A 15,915-nucleotide genomic window follows, 5' to 3' on the forward strand; every position below is an offset into this window, starting at 1 on the left:
TTGTACACAATGGTATATACGATCATACTTGTTAATTTTGTTGTTAATCTATTTTATTCATGATTTTCTGATTTAGCTACTAATTTCTAATGGTGAAGGGGCACCTGGGTCACTCAGGGCTGACTTACGCAGCCAATTCTTGGTTTCAGCTCAGGTCATGATCTCAGGGTCATGAGATAGAGTACCATATCAGGAGACATGCTCAGCAGACAGTCTACTGGAGATTCTCTCTCCCTCACCCACTCCCTCTTCCCCCACTCACTTTTGCATGTGCTTTCTCCATAAAATAAATAAGTCTTTTAAAAATTTCTCATGGTAGCACATTAAAATTTCCTAGTGAGATTACAGATTTGTCAGTTTTATAATATATCTATTATTTTTGCCCTTTGTAAATGTGGGCTCTATTGCTAAATATGTTCAAGTATTTCTCGTTTCTTTATTTTTATTCTTTTGTATGGTTTTGTCTTATATATGTCTCTTGTAAGTAACAAATCTGAAAATATCTAGAAGGTGATTTTGTGATTAGTGAAAGATTTATCTCATTTCTGTCATATTACTCTCATGTCCCATTTACCAACCTTTTCTCTTTTTCTTTTTCTCTTCTACTGGATTGATAAAATACCTTGTTTTCCTTTTCTTTTGAACTTCTAGTTGCTGTCCACAGCATCTAGTACATGTGGAATGTTTCTCAATTGGCAATTACATAAGCTTCTTATTATATCTCAGCTACAGCTTTTCTGGAGGATGACTCAGCTTATATCTTTATGGTGCTCCCCAGGATACCTTAAATAAATTTTATGTTTGCTACCAATTCTATAAGTTTAGCCTGACTATTCCAGACATACTTTCAAATTCTGGTGAGAATCTGACCAGTTTTTTTCACATAATATGGTAACAGAAAACTGATCACATTTTTAATATGTACATACAGAAAATAATGTGTATAATAATGGAACTTTTTTAAACATAACTAATAAAAAAATTAAAAAATAAACATAGCTAATGACAAACTAATAAAAGGTCCCTTCTGTTTTAACTTGATAATCTTCTATGATTTTATCATGAAAGTCCTATTGTCTTGCCACTTTTCTGAAAACTGAAGAGTAGGCCACGTAAAGGGTTTCCAAATATATGCCTGGGAAAAAAAGAACAGAAATATCAAAAGAAAGATATTACTCCAATGGAAAAATATCAAAAGGTTAAACAGATTAATTAATACATATAGATATCCAATATAATCATTAATCAAAACGTGCAAACTAGAATTAGCTACAAATTTTCATCTATTAATTTGTCAAAGACTAAAAATAAGCAAGGCTGGGAAGAAATTGCTATTGATTAAAGTTAGTAACAAATTATTTGACATGTGGTTGGCACTTGGTAATTATTTAATAGATGTTTGCTATTATTACTCTCAATAATATTATTTTTGGTTTTGACAAGGCTAGTGGGAATGTAAACTGACCAAACATTATATATATAAGAAATTAGGGATGCCTGGGTGGCTCAGCAGTTGAGCATCTGCCTTTGGCTCAGGGTGTGATCCCAGGGGCCTGGGATCAAGTCCCCCATCGGGCTCCCCACAGGGAGCCTGTTCTCCCTCTGCCTGTGTCTCTGCCTCTCTCTCTCTCTGTGCCTCTCATGAATAAATAAATAAAATCTTTAAAAAAAAAGAAATTATATCAAAATTCTTTAAAATGTTTATTATTCTCTTTACTGAGGAAGTACATGACTCTCAGGAATACACACTAAGGAAGTAATTGGACAAGTACACAGTGATGCCAGTTTAAAATTGCTATTATGCCAGTGCTTATATGAGTGAAAACATTAATCTACATGTACAACAATATGGAATTAGAAAATTAAGTTATATTTAACAGGGGCGCTTGAGTGGCAGAGTCAGCTAAATATCTGCCTTCAGCTCAAATCATGATCCCAGGGTCCTGGGATCAGGCCCCATATCAAGCTTCCTGCTCAGTGAGGAGTCAGCTTCTCCCTCTCCCTCTGCTCATTCCTCCTGCTAGGACTCTTGCTTGCTTGCTCTCTTTTACTCACTCTTTCTCTCAAATAAATAAATTACTTTTTAAAAAAGTTATATGTAGCATATAAGTGATGGAAACACTATAAATGATAACAATTATATATTCATATAAAAATATTCATGATCTATTACATTTTTTGTATTAAAATTTTTTTCATTAAATTTGCTAACATATAATACCCAGTGCTCATCACATCACGTGCCCTCCTTAATGCCCATCACCCAGCCACCCCATCCTCCAGCCACCTCTCCTTCTGCGACCCTCAGTTTGTTTCCCAGAGTTAAATCTTTCATGGTTTGTTTTTCTCTCTGATTTTTCCCCGTTCAGTTTCCCCTCCTTCTCCTATGGTCCCTTGCTCTATTTCTCATATTCCACACTAGTGAAACCATATGATAATTGCCTTTCTCCAACTGACTTATTTCACTTAGCATAATATCTTTGAGTTCTATCCACGTTGATGTAAATGGTAGGTATTCATCCTCTCTGATGCTAATATTCCACTGTATACATATAGCACATCTTTATCCATTCATCTGTCAAAGGACATCGTGGCTCCTCCCACAGTTTGGCTATTGGACATTGCTGCTATGGACCTTGGGGTGCAGGTGTCCCGTCATTACACTACATCGGTATCTTTGAGGTAAATACCCAGTGGAGCAATTGCTGCGTCATAGGGTGGCTCTATTTTTAACTTCTTGAGGAACCTCCATACTGTTTTCCAGAGTGGCTACGCCAGTCTGCGTTCCCACCAAAGGTATAAAAGGGTTCCCTTTTCTCCACATCCCTGCCAATATTTGTTGTTTCCTATCTTGTTAATTTTAGCTATTCTCAACAGTGTAAAGTAGTATCTCATTGTGGTTTTTATTTGTATTTCCCATGTGACAAGTGATACGGAGCATTTTTTTATGTGCCTGTTTGCCATATGTAGGTCTTCTGTTCATGACTTCTGCCCATTTCATGACTGGATTTTTTGAGTTTGGGGTATTGAGTTTTATATGTCCTTTATAGATTTTGGACACTAGCCCTTTATCTGATACATCATTTGCAAGTATCTTCTCCCATTCTGTAGGTTGTCTTTTAGTTTTGTTGGTTGTTTCCTTCTCTGTGCAGAAGCTTTTTATCTTGATGAAGTCCCTATAGTTCATCTTTGCTTTTGTTTCTCTTGCCTTTAGAGACATGTCTTGCAAGAGTTGCTGTGGCTGAGGTCAAAAAGGTTGTTGCCTATGTTCTCCTCTAGAATTTTGATGGATTCTTGTCTCACATTTAGATCTTTCAATCATTTTGAGTTTATCTTTGTGTCTGGTGTAAAAGATTGGTCCAGTTTCATTCTTCTGCATGTGGCTGTCCAATTTTCCCAGCACCATTTATGGAAGAGACTGTCCTGTTTCCAGTGGATAGTCTTTTCTGCTTTGTCAAAGATTAGTTGACCATAAAGTTGAGGGTCCATTTCTGGGTTCTCTGTTCTGTTCCACTGATCTATGTGCTGTTTTTGTGCCAGTACCATGCTGTCTTGATGATCATAGCTTTGTAATATAGCTTGAAGTCAGGCATTTTGATGCCCCCAGCTTTGGTTTTCTTTTTCAACATTCCTCTGGCTATTCAGGGTCTTTTCTGTTCCCATACAAATCTTAGAGGATTGTTTGCTCCAACTCTGTGAAAAAGTCCATGGTATTTTGATAGCGATTGCATTGAATGTGTAGATTGTTCTGGGTAGCACAGATGTTTTCACAATATTTATTCTTCCAATCCATGAGCATGGAATGTTTTTCCATCTCTTTGTGTCTTTCTCAATTTCACTCATCAGTGTTCTGTAGTTTTTAGAGTATAGATCCTTTACTTCTTTCATTAGGTTTATTCCTAGGTATCTTATGGTTTTTGGTGCAAGTTAAATGGGATTCATTCTTTATTTTCTCTTTCTTCAGTTTCATTATCAGTGTATAGAAATGCCACTGATTTCTGTGCATTGATTTTGTATCTTACCACGATGCTGAATTGCTGTAGGACTTCTAAAAATTTGGGGGTGGAATCTTTTGGGTTCTCCATATACAGTGTCATGTCATCTGCAAAGAGTGAGTTTGACTTCTTTGCCAATTTGAAAGCCTTTTATTTCTTTTTGTTATCTAATTGCTGAGGCTATGACTTCTAGCACTATGATGAACAACAGTGCTGAGAGTGGGCATCCCTGTTGTGTTCTTGATCTTGAGGGAAAAGCTCTCAGTTTTTCCCCCATTGAGAATGATATTCACTGTGAACTTTTCATAGATGGCTTTTATGATATTGAGGTATGTTCCCTCTATCCCTACACTTTGAGAGTTTTAACCAAGAAAGGGTGCTATATTTTGTCAAATGCCTTTTCTGCATCAGTTGAGAGGATCATATGGTTCTTTTGTTTTCTTTTTCTTTTCTTTTCTTTTCTTTTCTTTTCTTTTCTTTTCTTTTCTTTTCTTTTCTTATGTGATCTATCACACTGATTGATTTGCAAATGTTGAACCACTCTTACAGCCCAGGAATAAATTACACTTAGTGGTAGTGAATAATCCTTTAATCTAGTGTTGGATCCTATCGGTGAGTATTTTGACATCCATTTTTGTCAGGGATATTGGTTTGTAATTATTTTTGAAGGGGTCTTTGTCTTTTTGGGGATCAAGGTAATGCTGGCCTCATAGAATGGAGTTTGGAAGTTTCCCTTCCATTTCTCTTTTGAAACAGCTTCAGTAGAATAGGTATTATTTCTTTTTTAAATGTTTGGTAGAATTCTCCTGGGAATTCTGGCCCTGGATTCGTTTCCTGGGAGGTTTTTGATGACTGCTTCAATTTCCTTGCTGGTTATTTGTCTGTTCAGGTTTCTTATTTCATCATGCTTCAGTTTTGGTAGTTTATAAGTTTCCAGGAATGCATCCATTTCCTCCAGATTGCCTAATTTGTTGGTATATATTGCTCATAATACGTTCTTAAAACCATTTGTATTTCCTTGGTGTTTGTCATGATCTCTCCTTTTTCATTCATGATTTTATGGAGTCTTTTTTTCTTTTTCTTAAATATTTTATTTATTTATTCATGAGAGACACAGAGAGAGAGGGAGGGGGCAGAGACATAGGCAGAAGGAGAAGCAGGCTCCATGCACAGAGCCCCATGTGGGACTCAACCTCAGGATTCCAGGATCATGCCCTGAGCCAAAGACAGATGCTTAACTGCTGAGCCACCCAGGTGTCCGAGTCTTTTTTCTTTTTAATAAGTCTGGCTAGGGGTTTATCTATCTCATTAATTCTTTCAAAAAAATCAGCTCCTAGTTTTGTTAATCTGTTCTACTATTCTTCTCCTCTATTTCATTGAGTTCTGTTCTAATCTTTATTATTTCTCTTCTCCTGCTCGGTTTAGGCTTTATTTGCTGTTCTTTCTCAATCTCTTTTAGGTGTAACGTTACCTTGTGGATTTGAGATTTTTCTAAATTTTTTGAGACAGGCTTGTATTGAAATGAACTTCCATCTCCAGACCACCTTTGCTGTATCCCAAAGGTTTTGAACAGTTGTGCCTTTATTTTCATTAGTTTGCAAAAATCTTTTTAATTCTTCTCTAATTTCCTGGTAGACCCCATTCATTCCTTAGTGGGAGGCTCTTTAACCTCCAAACATTTGAGTTCCTTCCAAATTTCCTCTTGAGTTCAAATTTCAAAGCAAACATTGTGGCCCAAAAATGTGCAGGGAATACCAATCTTTTGGTATCGGTTGAGCTCTGATTTGCGACCCAGTGTGTGGTTTATTCTGGAGAAAGCTCCATGTGTACTTGAGAAGAACGTGTATGTCACTGCATTACGATGGAATGTTCTGTATGTATCTGTGAAGTCCATCTAGTCCAGTGTGTCATTCAAGAACATTGTTTCTTTGTTGAACTTTTGCTTAGATGATCTGTCCTTTGCTGAGAGTGGAGTGTTGAAATCTCCTACTATTAAGGTATTATTATCTATGTGTTTCTTTACTTTGGTTATTAATTGGTTGATATAATTGGCTGCTCCCACATTAGGGGCATAAATATTCATAATTGTTAGGTCTTCTTGTTGGATAGACCCTTTAAGTATGATATAGTGTCCCTCTTCATCTCTTACTACAGTCTTTGGTTTAAAATCTAATTTATCTGATATGAGGATTGCTACCCCTGCTTTCTTTTGAGGACCATTTGCATGGTAAATTGTTCTCCACCCCCTCATTTTCAGTCTGAAGGAGTCTTTAGATCTAAAATGAGTCTTTTGTAGATTGCTTATGGATGGGTCTTGCTTTTTTATCCAATCTGATACCCTATGTCTCTTGACTAGAGCATTTAGCCCACTCATGTTCAGAATAACTGTTGAAAGATATTAATTTAATGCCATGGTATTACTTGTGCAGTCCCTGTTTCTGCAGATTGCCTGTTTTTCTGGGTTCCCTCTCCACTTACAGGGTGCCCCTTAATATTTTCTGTAGGGCTGGCTTGGTGGTCACATATTTTTTGTTTCTGCCTATCCTGGAAGCTTTTTCTCTCTCTTATTCTGAACAACAGCCTTGCTGGATAAAGTATTCTTGGCTGCATGTTTTTCCCATTTAGTTCCCTGTATATATCATCCAAGCCCTTTCTGGCCTGCCAGGTCTCTGTGAATAGGTCTGCTGTTAATCTGATTATTTGTTTCTCTGTATGTTAGGAATCTCTTGTCTTGAGCTGCTTTCAGGATTTTCTCCTTCTTTATCTCTGAAATGTGCAAGCTTCACTATTATATGTCAGGGTGTTGATCTACTTTTATTGATTTTGGGAGGGGTCCTCTCTACTTCTTGGATATGAATGCCTGTTTCCTTCCCCAGATTAGTGAAGTTCTTGGCTATGACTTGTTCAAATTATCTTCTGGTCCTGTCTCTCTCTACACCCTCAGGAATTCCAATAATTTGGATGTTATTTTTCTTTTTTCTCAAAATATCACTTATTTCTCAGAGCTTCTCCTTAGGGGGTTTTAGTTGTTTTTCTCTCTTTTACTTAGCTTCTTTCCTTTCCATCAACTTGTCTCCTATGTCACTTTTTTTTTTTTTAAGATTTTACGTATTTATTCATGAGAGACACAGAGAGAGGCAGAGACATAGGTACATGGAGAAGCAGGCTCCCTGTGGGGAACCTGATGTGAGACTCGATCCCAGGATGCCAGGATCACGTCCTGAGCTGAAGGCAGATGCTCAACCACTGACCCACCCAGGCACCCTTCCTATGTCACTTATTATCTCTTCTGCCTCATTTACACTAGCTGTTAGAGTATCCAGTTTAGACTGTATCTCAGAATATTTTTAGCTTCGGCCTGATTAGATCTCATTTCTGCACCAGGAGAATCTCTAGAGTCTTTTATTCTTTTTTCAATCCCAACTAGTAACTTCATAATTGTAATCCTAACTCCATCTCTGACATTTTACTTAAATCCATATCTATTAGATTTGTAGCAGAGAGTATTAACCTCAGTTCATTCTTTTGTTGTCAATTCCTCTTTCTAGTCATTTTGGCCAGTGCAGAATGGTTGTACGAACAAGCAGTCAAAAATATTAACCATGACCCAAGCAAAATATACACTAGACTATTCCAAAGAGATCAGGAACTAATAAATAAAAGAAAAAAGACAAAGAAAAATAAAAAGAAATTTTAAAAAAGAGAAACAAAAAAAGTTGGGGAAGGGGGAGGAGAGAGAGAATATAATCTCACAGAGTGTGCAAAACAGGGTTATCCACTTGGTCCTGAGTGTATTTTGATCTGTGTGTTAGAAGATGCTAAATTCCAAAACTATAAAGAAAGCAAATATTAAATATATGTAATATTTTTGCATATATACATATATATGCAAAATATATACATATATATGCAAAAATAAAATTGAATACAGTGAAAGGAAGCCAAAAATGAAGAATATATCTATAACATGTAATTGTAAAATATGAAAGTTAAAAAAGAAAAGGCTTAAAGACAAAAAGTTGATAAAATAAACTAGCTGAGACAGGAAAAATTTAAAAATTTTTAAGTTGAAAAATAAATGAATCATAAGAAAAAACCCTCAACTTCTATATACTATTTTCCTCTAGTCCTGGTTTTCCAGTCCTGTTTGGTCATTAAACTTTGCTGTTCTCCTGTTCGTCCAGCTGGTCCTCTTGGGGAGGGGCCTGCTGTGCTAATTCTTATGGGTCTGTGCCTGGGTGGAGTTGCACCACCTCTGGCCAGGGGGCAAGGCTCAGTATAAGCTGTTTGTTGCATGAGGTTTTTGTTCCCTGAAATCTTTCAGCACTTCTTTTGAGGGTGAAAGGAAAAAAAAAACATGACCGTGTCTGGATCTGCAGGTCTGGAGCCGAGAGATCTTGGTGAGCACCCAAGCTCACAGACTCCTATGGGGCCAGGCCACTCAGATCCCCCGCCCCCCCCCCCAGGCGCAGGCAGAGACACTGATTTGTGCCATTTGTAGGCCTCCAGCAGGGAGAGCCTTTGCCTGCTCAGGTGCACCCCCTCTCTGCCCTTCTTGGAGGAAGCAGAGGGTCGCCCCACTTCTGTCCATTATAGGCCCCTGGCTTGGAGAGTGTTCACCGGGCCTAATGAGCACCCCCTCTGCCTCTCCCAGAGGAAGGCAGAGGGTTGCTGCAATCCAGTGCTTTGCAGGGACCCAACACGGAGAGCAGTTACCCAATCTGGCCAAGTTTCAAGCTTTATGGCAACAAGCTGAACCTGGCACGCCTGGGTGGCTCAACGTCTGCCTCTGGCTCGGGGCAGGGTGGGGGGCGGGGGTGAGTTGGTGGCGGTCCAGGATCCTGGATTGAGTCCCACATCGGGCTCCGTGTGGGGAGCTTGCTTCTCCCTCTGCCTGCGTCTCTGTCTCTCATGAATAAATAAATCTTAAAAAAAAAAAAAAGAACAAGCTGAATGTTTTCCTGATTCAGGAGCTCACTGATCTAAACCTGTTTCCTCGCCCCAAGCTTGGGAACTGTGCCAGCTGAGGCACCTCTGTCCTTCCTGTGCCTCTAGGAATACTGACCCCTCCCCACCCACTGCCCCACCTGTGACTCTGACCTGCTTCACCCCTGAGCACCTTTCAGGCAGGGAAGTTGTTCACAGCAGCTGATTTCTAAAAAGTCCTCATTTTGATCCCCAGGACTGTATTACCAAGGCTCCCTCCCCCACTCATTTAACTTCTGATATACCCCCTCCGTTTCTCTTCTCTGCACTTCTACCTTGCAAAAAGTGGTCACTTTTCTATTTGCAGCATTCCAGCTGTGCTTTCCTTACACCTTAGGTTGAATTTCTAGGTGTTCAGGATGATTTGATAGTTTTCTAGCTAAATTAAGGCGACCAGGTGAAACAAAGACCCCTACTCTTCCACCATCTTGCCTCTCCCATTGCATTTCTAAAATGTAGGTACAAAATTATATACGTAATAAAATCCAACTTTGTAAAAGAAAAGATTAGGAGTATATATGTGTTCTATGCACAGAGAAAAACCTAAAAGCCACACACCAAAATATTAACTTTAACCATTGCTTATTTTCTTCCTTATACTTACCTTTGTGAGATTTTTAAATAATTAGTAAGTACTTATAATCAGATGAATCTTTCTTATTTTGAAAATAAGTCGATTTAGACTTTGTCAAAACAACTGGCCATCGTGCCGGTTCCACTATCTTCCTTGTTCTTAGTACTTTGCCTTCACCTAAACTTGCCTTTGTTAGTCCTTTGATCTTGATAAGGTTTGTTTGCACTATGATTTTGACATACCAGTGGCTCAGGCACTTATAACCTTACTCTTAGAGTTTCTGAATCCATGAGACCTCCCTGGTTACAGTCAATGACTCTTCATCTCTATAACCAAATATACACAGCTCTCTGGGAAGTTAAAACTGATTCTCAGTTGAAGACTCTGGCTATCCTTTTATAATTGTCCTGTCAGCGACATATAATTCACTCACTGATAATCCCCTTGACAGGTAATCTCTTTGACAAATATCAACCTTCCATAACAACCTGGCTCAGCTGTGGACTCTATAAGCCGCATATTCCAAACTAAAGGCAATAGTCCACCCAAATCCAGCTGGCCTTGCCCTAATTCGTTCTCCAGAAGGCTGCTGCTATCACTTTGGATCCTTGCTCCTTAGATTAGGTAAAATATTAGATAAAAGTAAATTCTGAGACTCTAAGAACTATTTTAATAAAAAAAATACTTTTTAAGATTTTATTTATTTATTTATTCATGAGAGACACACAGAGAGAGGCAGAGACACAGGTGGAGGGAGAAGCAGGCTCCCTGCAGGGAGCCTGATGCAGGACTCGATCCGGGGTCTCCAGGATCACACCTGGGCTGAAGGCAGATGCTCAACCCCTGAGCCACCCAGGTGTCTCTAATAAAAAAAATTTTTTGAAAAATATATCATATTTAGAAAAGCTAAACTTATGGGAACCATATGTTGAATTACAGATTCAAAATATTTACATAGCAAAGAATTATTACAAACCATCTGGAGGTAGGATAGTTCAGAGGGTGGATAATGTTCTATTCCAGGTTTTTATTTCTTTCCTCTTGGTATAATTTTTTTCTTCTTGATATCTGCATAGTTCTAGAAAGGTATGTTTTGTCTGTTTCTAAATGCATTGGCATAAAACTCTTTGGGGGTGGGGTTATTATTGATTTGTGACAACTATCTCACATCCGTGATCCTCTCCAGTCAAAAGTTCTTTGAAACAATGCCTTGGCCCCAACCAGTCAGAGAATGGAGACATATGACTCACCCATCCTGGGAATGGCCCCTCCTAGATAGTGGAGGCTTGAAACTGGCCATTGAACTTGCCTGTCACCTTGTCAACTTCAGCCATGCTTATCTGGCTGGATGGGTGGTCCTCTGAGCTGATGATACGGTTGCTGGGGGAGGTACAAGTACATAAGCTCACGGCCATCATTCTGCATATCAAGGTTGCCACCATGGCAAGCGGGAGCCCAGAAAGGAGGCATAAAACTCATTATAAGCATTTTCTTGTGATATTTTAAAATCTCTACTAAAAATAATTTTTTAATCTTCCTAAATCCATAATTATCACCTATAATTTCTAAAATAGTTTAAACATTTATCAGTCTTGGTAAAGGCACATCTATTTTACTATTTTTTTCAAGAGTCAGCTTTTGATTTTGTTGATTCAACCACTTATTTTCTATTACATTAGTGTCTGGTTCTGCAGACACATATTTACAGTGGTTTGATTTATAACAGTACCAGATTGGAAACAACCTAAATGTCTATCAATAAACTGTGCTATATCCAAAGAAATACTACTCAGCAAAAAACAAAACCAAAACCAAACTAGTGATACTCTAAATATGAATGAATCCCAAGGTTGTGGGGATGCCTGGGTGGCTCAGGGTGTGATCCGGGGGTCCTGGGATCAAGTCCCACATCAGGCTCCCCTCAAGGAGCCTGCTTCTTCCTCTGCCTGTGTCTCTGCCTCTCTCTCTCTGTCTCTTATGAGTAAATAAAAAAATATTTTTTTTAAAAAAGTAAACCCTTTAAAAAAAAAGACTCTCAAATCTGTGGTAAATGAAAGCTGGCCAGAAAAGAGTACATAATATATGATTCCATTTATATGAAATTCTGTAAAATAATATAAACTGATATACAGTATCAGAAAATAGATCAGTGGTTGCCTGGGAACAGGAATAAAGAGGAAGATGGATTACAAAGGGGCATAAGGAAACTTTGGAGTGATGAAAATGTTTGCTATCTTGACTGTGGTGATGGTTTCATAGATGTATAAATATGTCATCAACTCATCAACTTGTACAATTTAAATGTGAATTAATTGTACATCAATTATACCTTAATAAAGCTGCTAAATAAGAGCCCCAAAATATAGCAACAAAGGAGTTTATATAACAAGAATATAGATAAGTACAATTTAGCTTGATTAGCATAGCTCTCTGGAAAAAGAGAAATGGTTTCTGGTTTTTCTGGTTATAAGGAAGTATAAGACCTGCTTAGCCGATTTTAAGGAATTTTCCTATACAAATACACTGGATTTTATGGAACCTGGACAAGGCACCTAAGTACCATAGGACCTAATGACAACTGCACTGGAAGGCAGGTGCTGGAAAGAACTAGTCTAATAATGTCTATCTGAAGGTCTGAGGTTGGCTATCTGATCTTTTTATTTAAGATTTATTTTTTTGAGAGGGAATGTCTGTGCACTCACATGAAGATAAGGGCAGAGGGAAAGGGAGAAACTCAAATGGACTCTGAGCTGAGTCCAACACAGGGCTCAACTTGGGCTCTGTCTCATGACCCTGAGATCAGACCTGAACCAAAACCAAGAGTTGGACACTTTGTGCCACTAAGGTGCCCTGAAGACGTGATATTTTTATTTGCCTCCCTTTCATGGGAATTCCATTTTCCTCTACCCATTGGTTTCCAACGCTCAGGGTTTGTGTTCTTCTAGAACTTTTAACTTGCACATGAACGTAATGAGCTAATTGGATTGCCCATTGGCCCACTACCAACAAATACCTCTTTCTCTGTTTGATTCAAATTCCCCAGACAGGCAACCCGACTAGCTAAATTCATCTTTTTGTACCAGGCCATTGATAAACTGATCAGCTCATGAACTGACTTCCTTTAACGTCAGACTGCCCATCTTTTGGTCCAAACGACTGTGGTCAAGAGGCAGGAAGGTCCACACATTCAAAGCAGAACACAACTGTTTTGCAAACACAAACTGCGGGCAGGGCAGACTTCCAAAAAAAGGGATGGTATTAGGACAGAAGCCAGTACTTGACATCTCTAGTAGACTAATTTCCTGCTGAAATTAGCTCACAAACCAGGTATGTACAAGTGGCCCTTGCTGATAGTCACCTTACATGTGATCACCTTTTGTGACCATGCTGCCCTGACTTCTGGCCTAAGTAAGAATTCCATTAGGACTGCTGCTCAGGCTGAGGTATATTCAGCTTCTTTTTTAAATCTGCCAAGGATAGGGACACCTGGGTGGCTCAGGTCATAATCCCAAGGTCCTGGGATGAGCCCTACATCAGGCTCCCTGCTCCTCGAGGCAGCTTCTCCCCTCCTTCTGCCTGTCATTCCCGCAGCTCTCTGCCTCTCTGTCAAATAAATAAATGAAATCCTAAAAAAAAGAAAAGAAAAGAAAAGAAAAGAAAAGAAAAGAAAAGAAAAGAAAAGAAAAAGACAAGAAAAGAAAAAGACAAGAAAAGAAAGAAAAGAAAAGAAAAGAAATCTGTCAATGATAGTCCTCTCCCTCTAGCTCTGGACTGTGCTCCACTCCTTGATTTCCCTGGGAAGGTAACATTTACTAAGCACTGTGCACCTAATCTGGTCTTACAAGCATTCTCTTCATCCTTCTATCAGTTCCGAGGACCCAAGAAATCCTACCCTGTCCCTTTACATGTTTTTATTTTCTGGCTTGAGGAATATACACTAGGAAGTAAAGACTGGTTTTACCTTTTGGTGAATCTTAGCTCCTTTACCTATTGTGGTCCAAATGAGAATCTGAATTTACATCCTATTCTTATTTGGCAAAAATTGATCATTTTAAATTTCTGAGCCGGCAGGTTAAAAAAACAAAAACAAAACCCAGGAATATACAGATTAATCTTTCACGTGTAGAAGAGGTCTTTAGGAGAAAAAACTCACCATAAAATATTAGTTCCTGGGATCTAAGCCAAATAGCTACATCTAGTGTTTAAAGTGGGATCAGCAATTTTTAAGTGTGATCTTTGCTCTGAAAACAAGGGTCATGGGAAGGGAACTGGTTTTTCAATGTGAAGGTTGATAAAGCCTTAAAGGACTCCCAAAGGCCTGGCAGAGGTATTATTATTATAAATTCCTTTTCTAGGGTGCCTGGATGGCTCACTTCAGTTGAGTGTCTGACTCTTGACCTTGGATCCGGAAAGTCTGACGAAAGAGTGTCCGTACTATTATAATTTTTCATTCTTTCCACTTTTCAAATTTCCAACATTTCCTCACTCTCTGATAACCTTTTTTCTGATTTCATTGGGCAACAAAAACAATGTGAAGAAAACCTCCAACAACTCTCTCCATCACATCGACTACACTATCAGCATCTCATATACTCTTACTCTCCTCTGTGAGCATTTTCTCCTCAGAAATGTATGCATACATATCAAATTTTCCACTTACCTCCAAAGGATTCTTTTACCTAAAGCTCATTCAAGGGTCCCAGGTTAAGAACCACCTAACCACCAGGTTAAAGTCATATTCCCATTAGTTAGGAAGCGATGGCAAGGGATGAAGTAACATTGGCAGGCTATTTGAATCATTTCACCTAAAAATATAGTCAAAGTTTTGTGAACAGTGTCCAATTTAAAAAGTGTTTCTTGAGAGCTGATTCCATGTCCACCATGTGAGCAATATTTAGAAATACTATTTGGCATGATATTGAATAGAAATACGTAGATTACTTAATTGCAAAGAGAACAACATGCCTTTACAACAGAGCTGTCAGCGTGTTAATCAAATGACCAGGGGTGCCTGGGTGGCTCTGTGGTTAAGCTCTGCCTTTGGCTCAGGGCATGATCCTGGAAGTCCCAGGATTGAGCCCCAGGATGGATTCCCAGGATCAAGTTCCAGGATTGAGTCCCACACCAGGCTCCCTGTAGGGAGCCTGCTTCTCTCTGTGTGTGTCTCATGAATAAAGAAATCTTTTCTAAAAAATCAAATGATCAAACTTATTGTTACTAACAGTGAGATAAACCCGACATCACACAGTGGACCTAAAAAACATCCTTGTGGGGATCCCTGGGTGGCGCAGCGGTTTAGCGCCTGCCTTTGGCCCAGGGTGCGATCCTGGAGACCCGGGATCGAATCCCACGTTGGGCTGCCTGCATGGAGCCTGCTTCTCCCTCTGCCTATGTCTCTGCCTCTCTCTCTATCATAAAAAAAAAAAAAAAAAAAAAAAAAAAAAAAAAAAATTTTCCTTGTGAAATGTTTGATGCAAGCTACCGAAGCCTCCAGGAACTTGCTGTTTATAGAAGATACAAGGTTTAGGAGCAAAAATGAATACAATCAGACAACTCAGAAATAGGTATTCTTCAGGATAATTGGCTTTGTTTCTTAAAGAAAAAAAATACTTTATTGTAGGGGAGTGTAAAGATTACTTTTTTTTTTAAAGATCTATTGATTTATTCAGAGAGAGAGAGAGACAGAGACACAGGCAGAGGGAGAAGCAGGCTCCATGCAGGAAGCCCCAGGTGGGACTCGATCCCAGGTCTCCAGGGTCACGCCCTGGGCCGAAGGAGGCCCTAATCCGCTGAACCACCGCGGCTGCCCTAAAGTCTGTTTATAAGTGAAGTATCTTAATGTTTCAATTTAGGATTCTGACAAAAACAAAATGACACCAAACACTCACATAAATAAAACAATCATGACAAAAGTAACAACTATTTTTCCCCGTGTTCACCTGTTTTGCTTCCTAAATTCCACATGCGCGTGGACAGGAACAGTTTAAATCCACGTGATGAGCACAAGGGTGATTTTGTATCTTCTTGTGCATCTTCATCGTCTCGAAAAATGTTCAGAATAATAGAACTCAGAGGTGCATTAGTCCTATTATACCCATCTCCCCCCCACCCCCCCATCCTACCCTTCTTTAACAGTCCTCTGCTTTGCCCAGGTCTTTGAAGGCTTTCTTGGGGGATTCCTGGACAAACCGAGTTCTCCCTTTTCCGAGTTTCCCCGGTGCTTGTAACTTGGAATTTGGCCCTAAACTACGCTTCTTCCGCTTCTTCCTCGTGCCTGGCCTCCGCAAAAGCGGTGCAACCCGCAGGCCTGGCGGAGCAACGCACCGGATTAAAAAAATGGGATTGCGGTTGGCCTGCAGG

At 39.2% G+C, this 15,915-nt stretch overlaps 1 long non-coding RNA gene across 1 annotated transcript; it reads right to left on the reverse strand.

Annotated features, from left to right (window-relative positions):
- Nucleotides 1–889: 889 nt before the first annotated feature.
- LOC140637519 (uncharacterized) lies at nucleotides 890–15,644 on the reverse strand. Its single transcript, XR_012034613.1, has 2 exons — nucleotides 15,495–15,644; nucleotides 890–1,135 (listed from the first exon to the last, which is right to left on the reverse strand). It is a non-coding gene; the product is annotated as an uncharacterized lncRNA (long non-coding RNA).
- Between the last annotated feature and the right edge of the window lie 271 nt (nucleotides 15,645–15,915).

This window comes from Canis lupus, chromosome 8, assembly GCF_048164855.1.
Source record: "Canis lupus baileyi chromosome 8, mCanLup2.hap1, whole genome shotgun sequence".
NCBI classification, from domain to species: domain Eukaryota; kingdom Metazoa; phylum Chordata; class Mammalia; order Carnivora; family Canidae; genus Canis; species Canis lupus.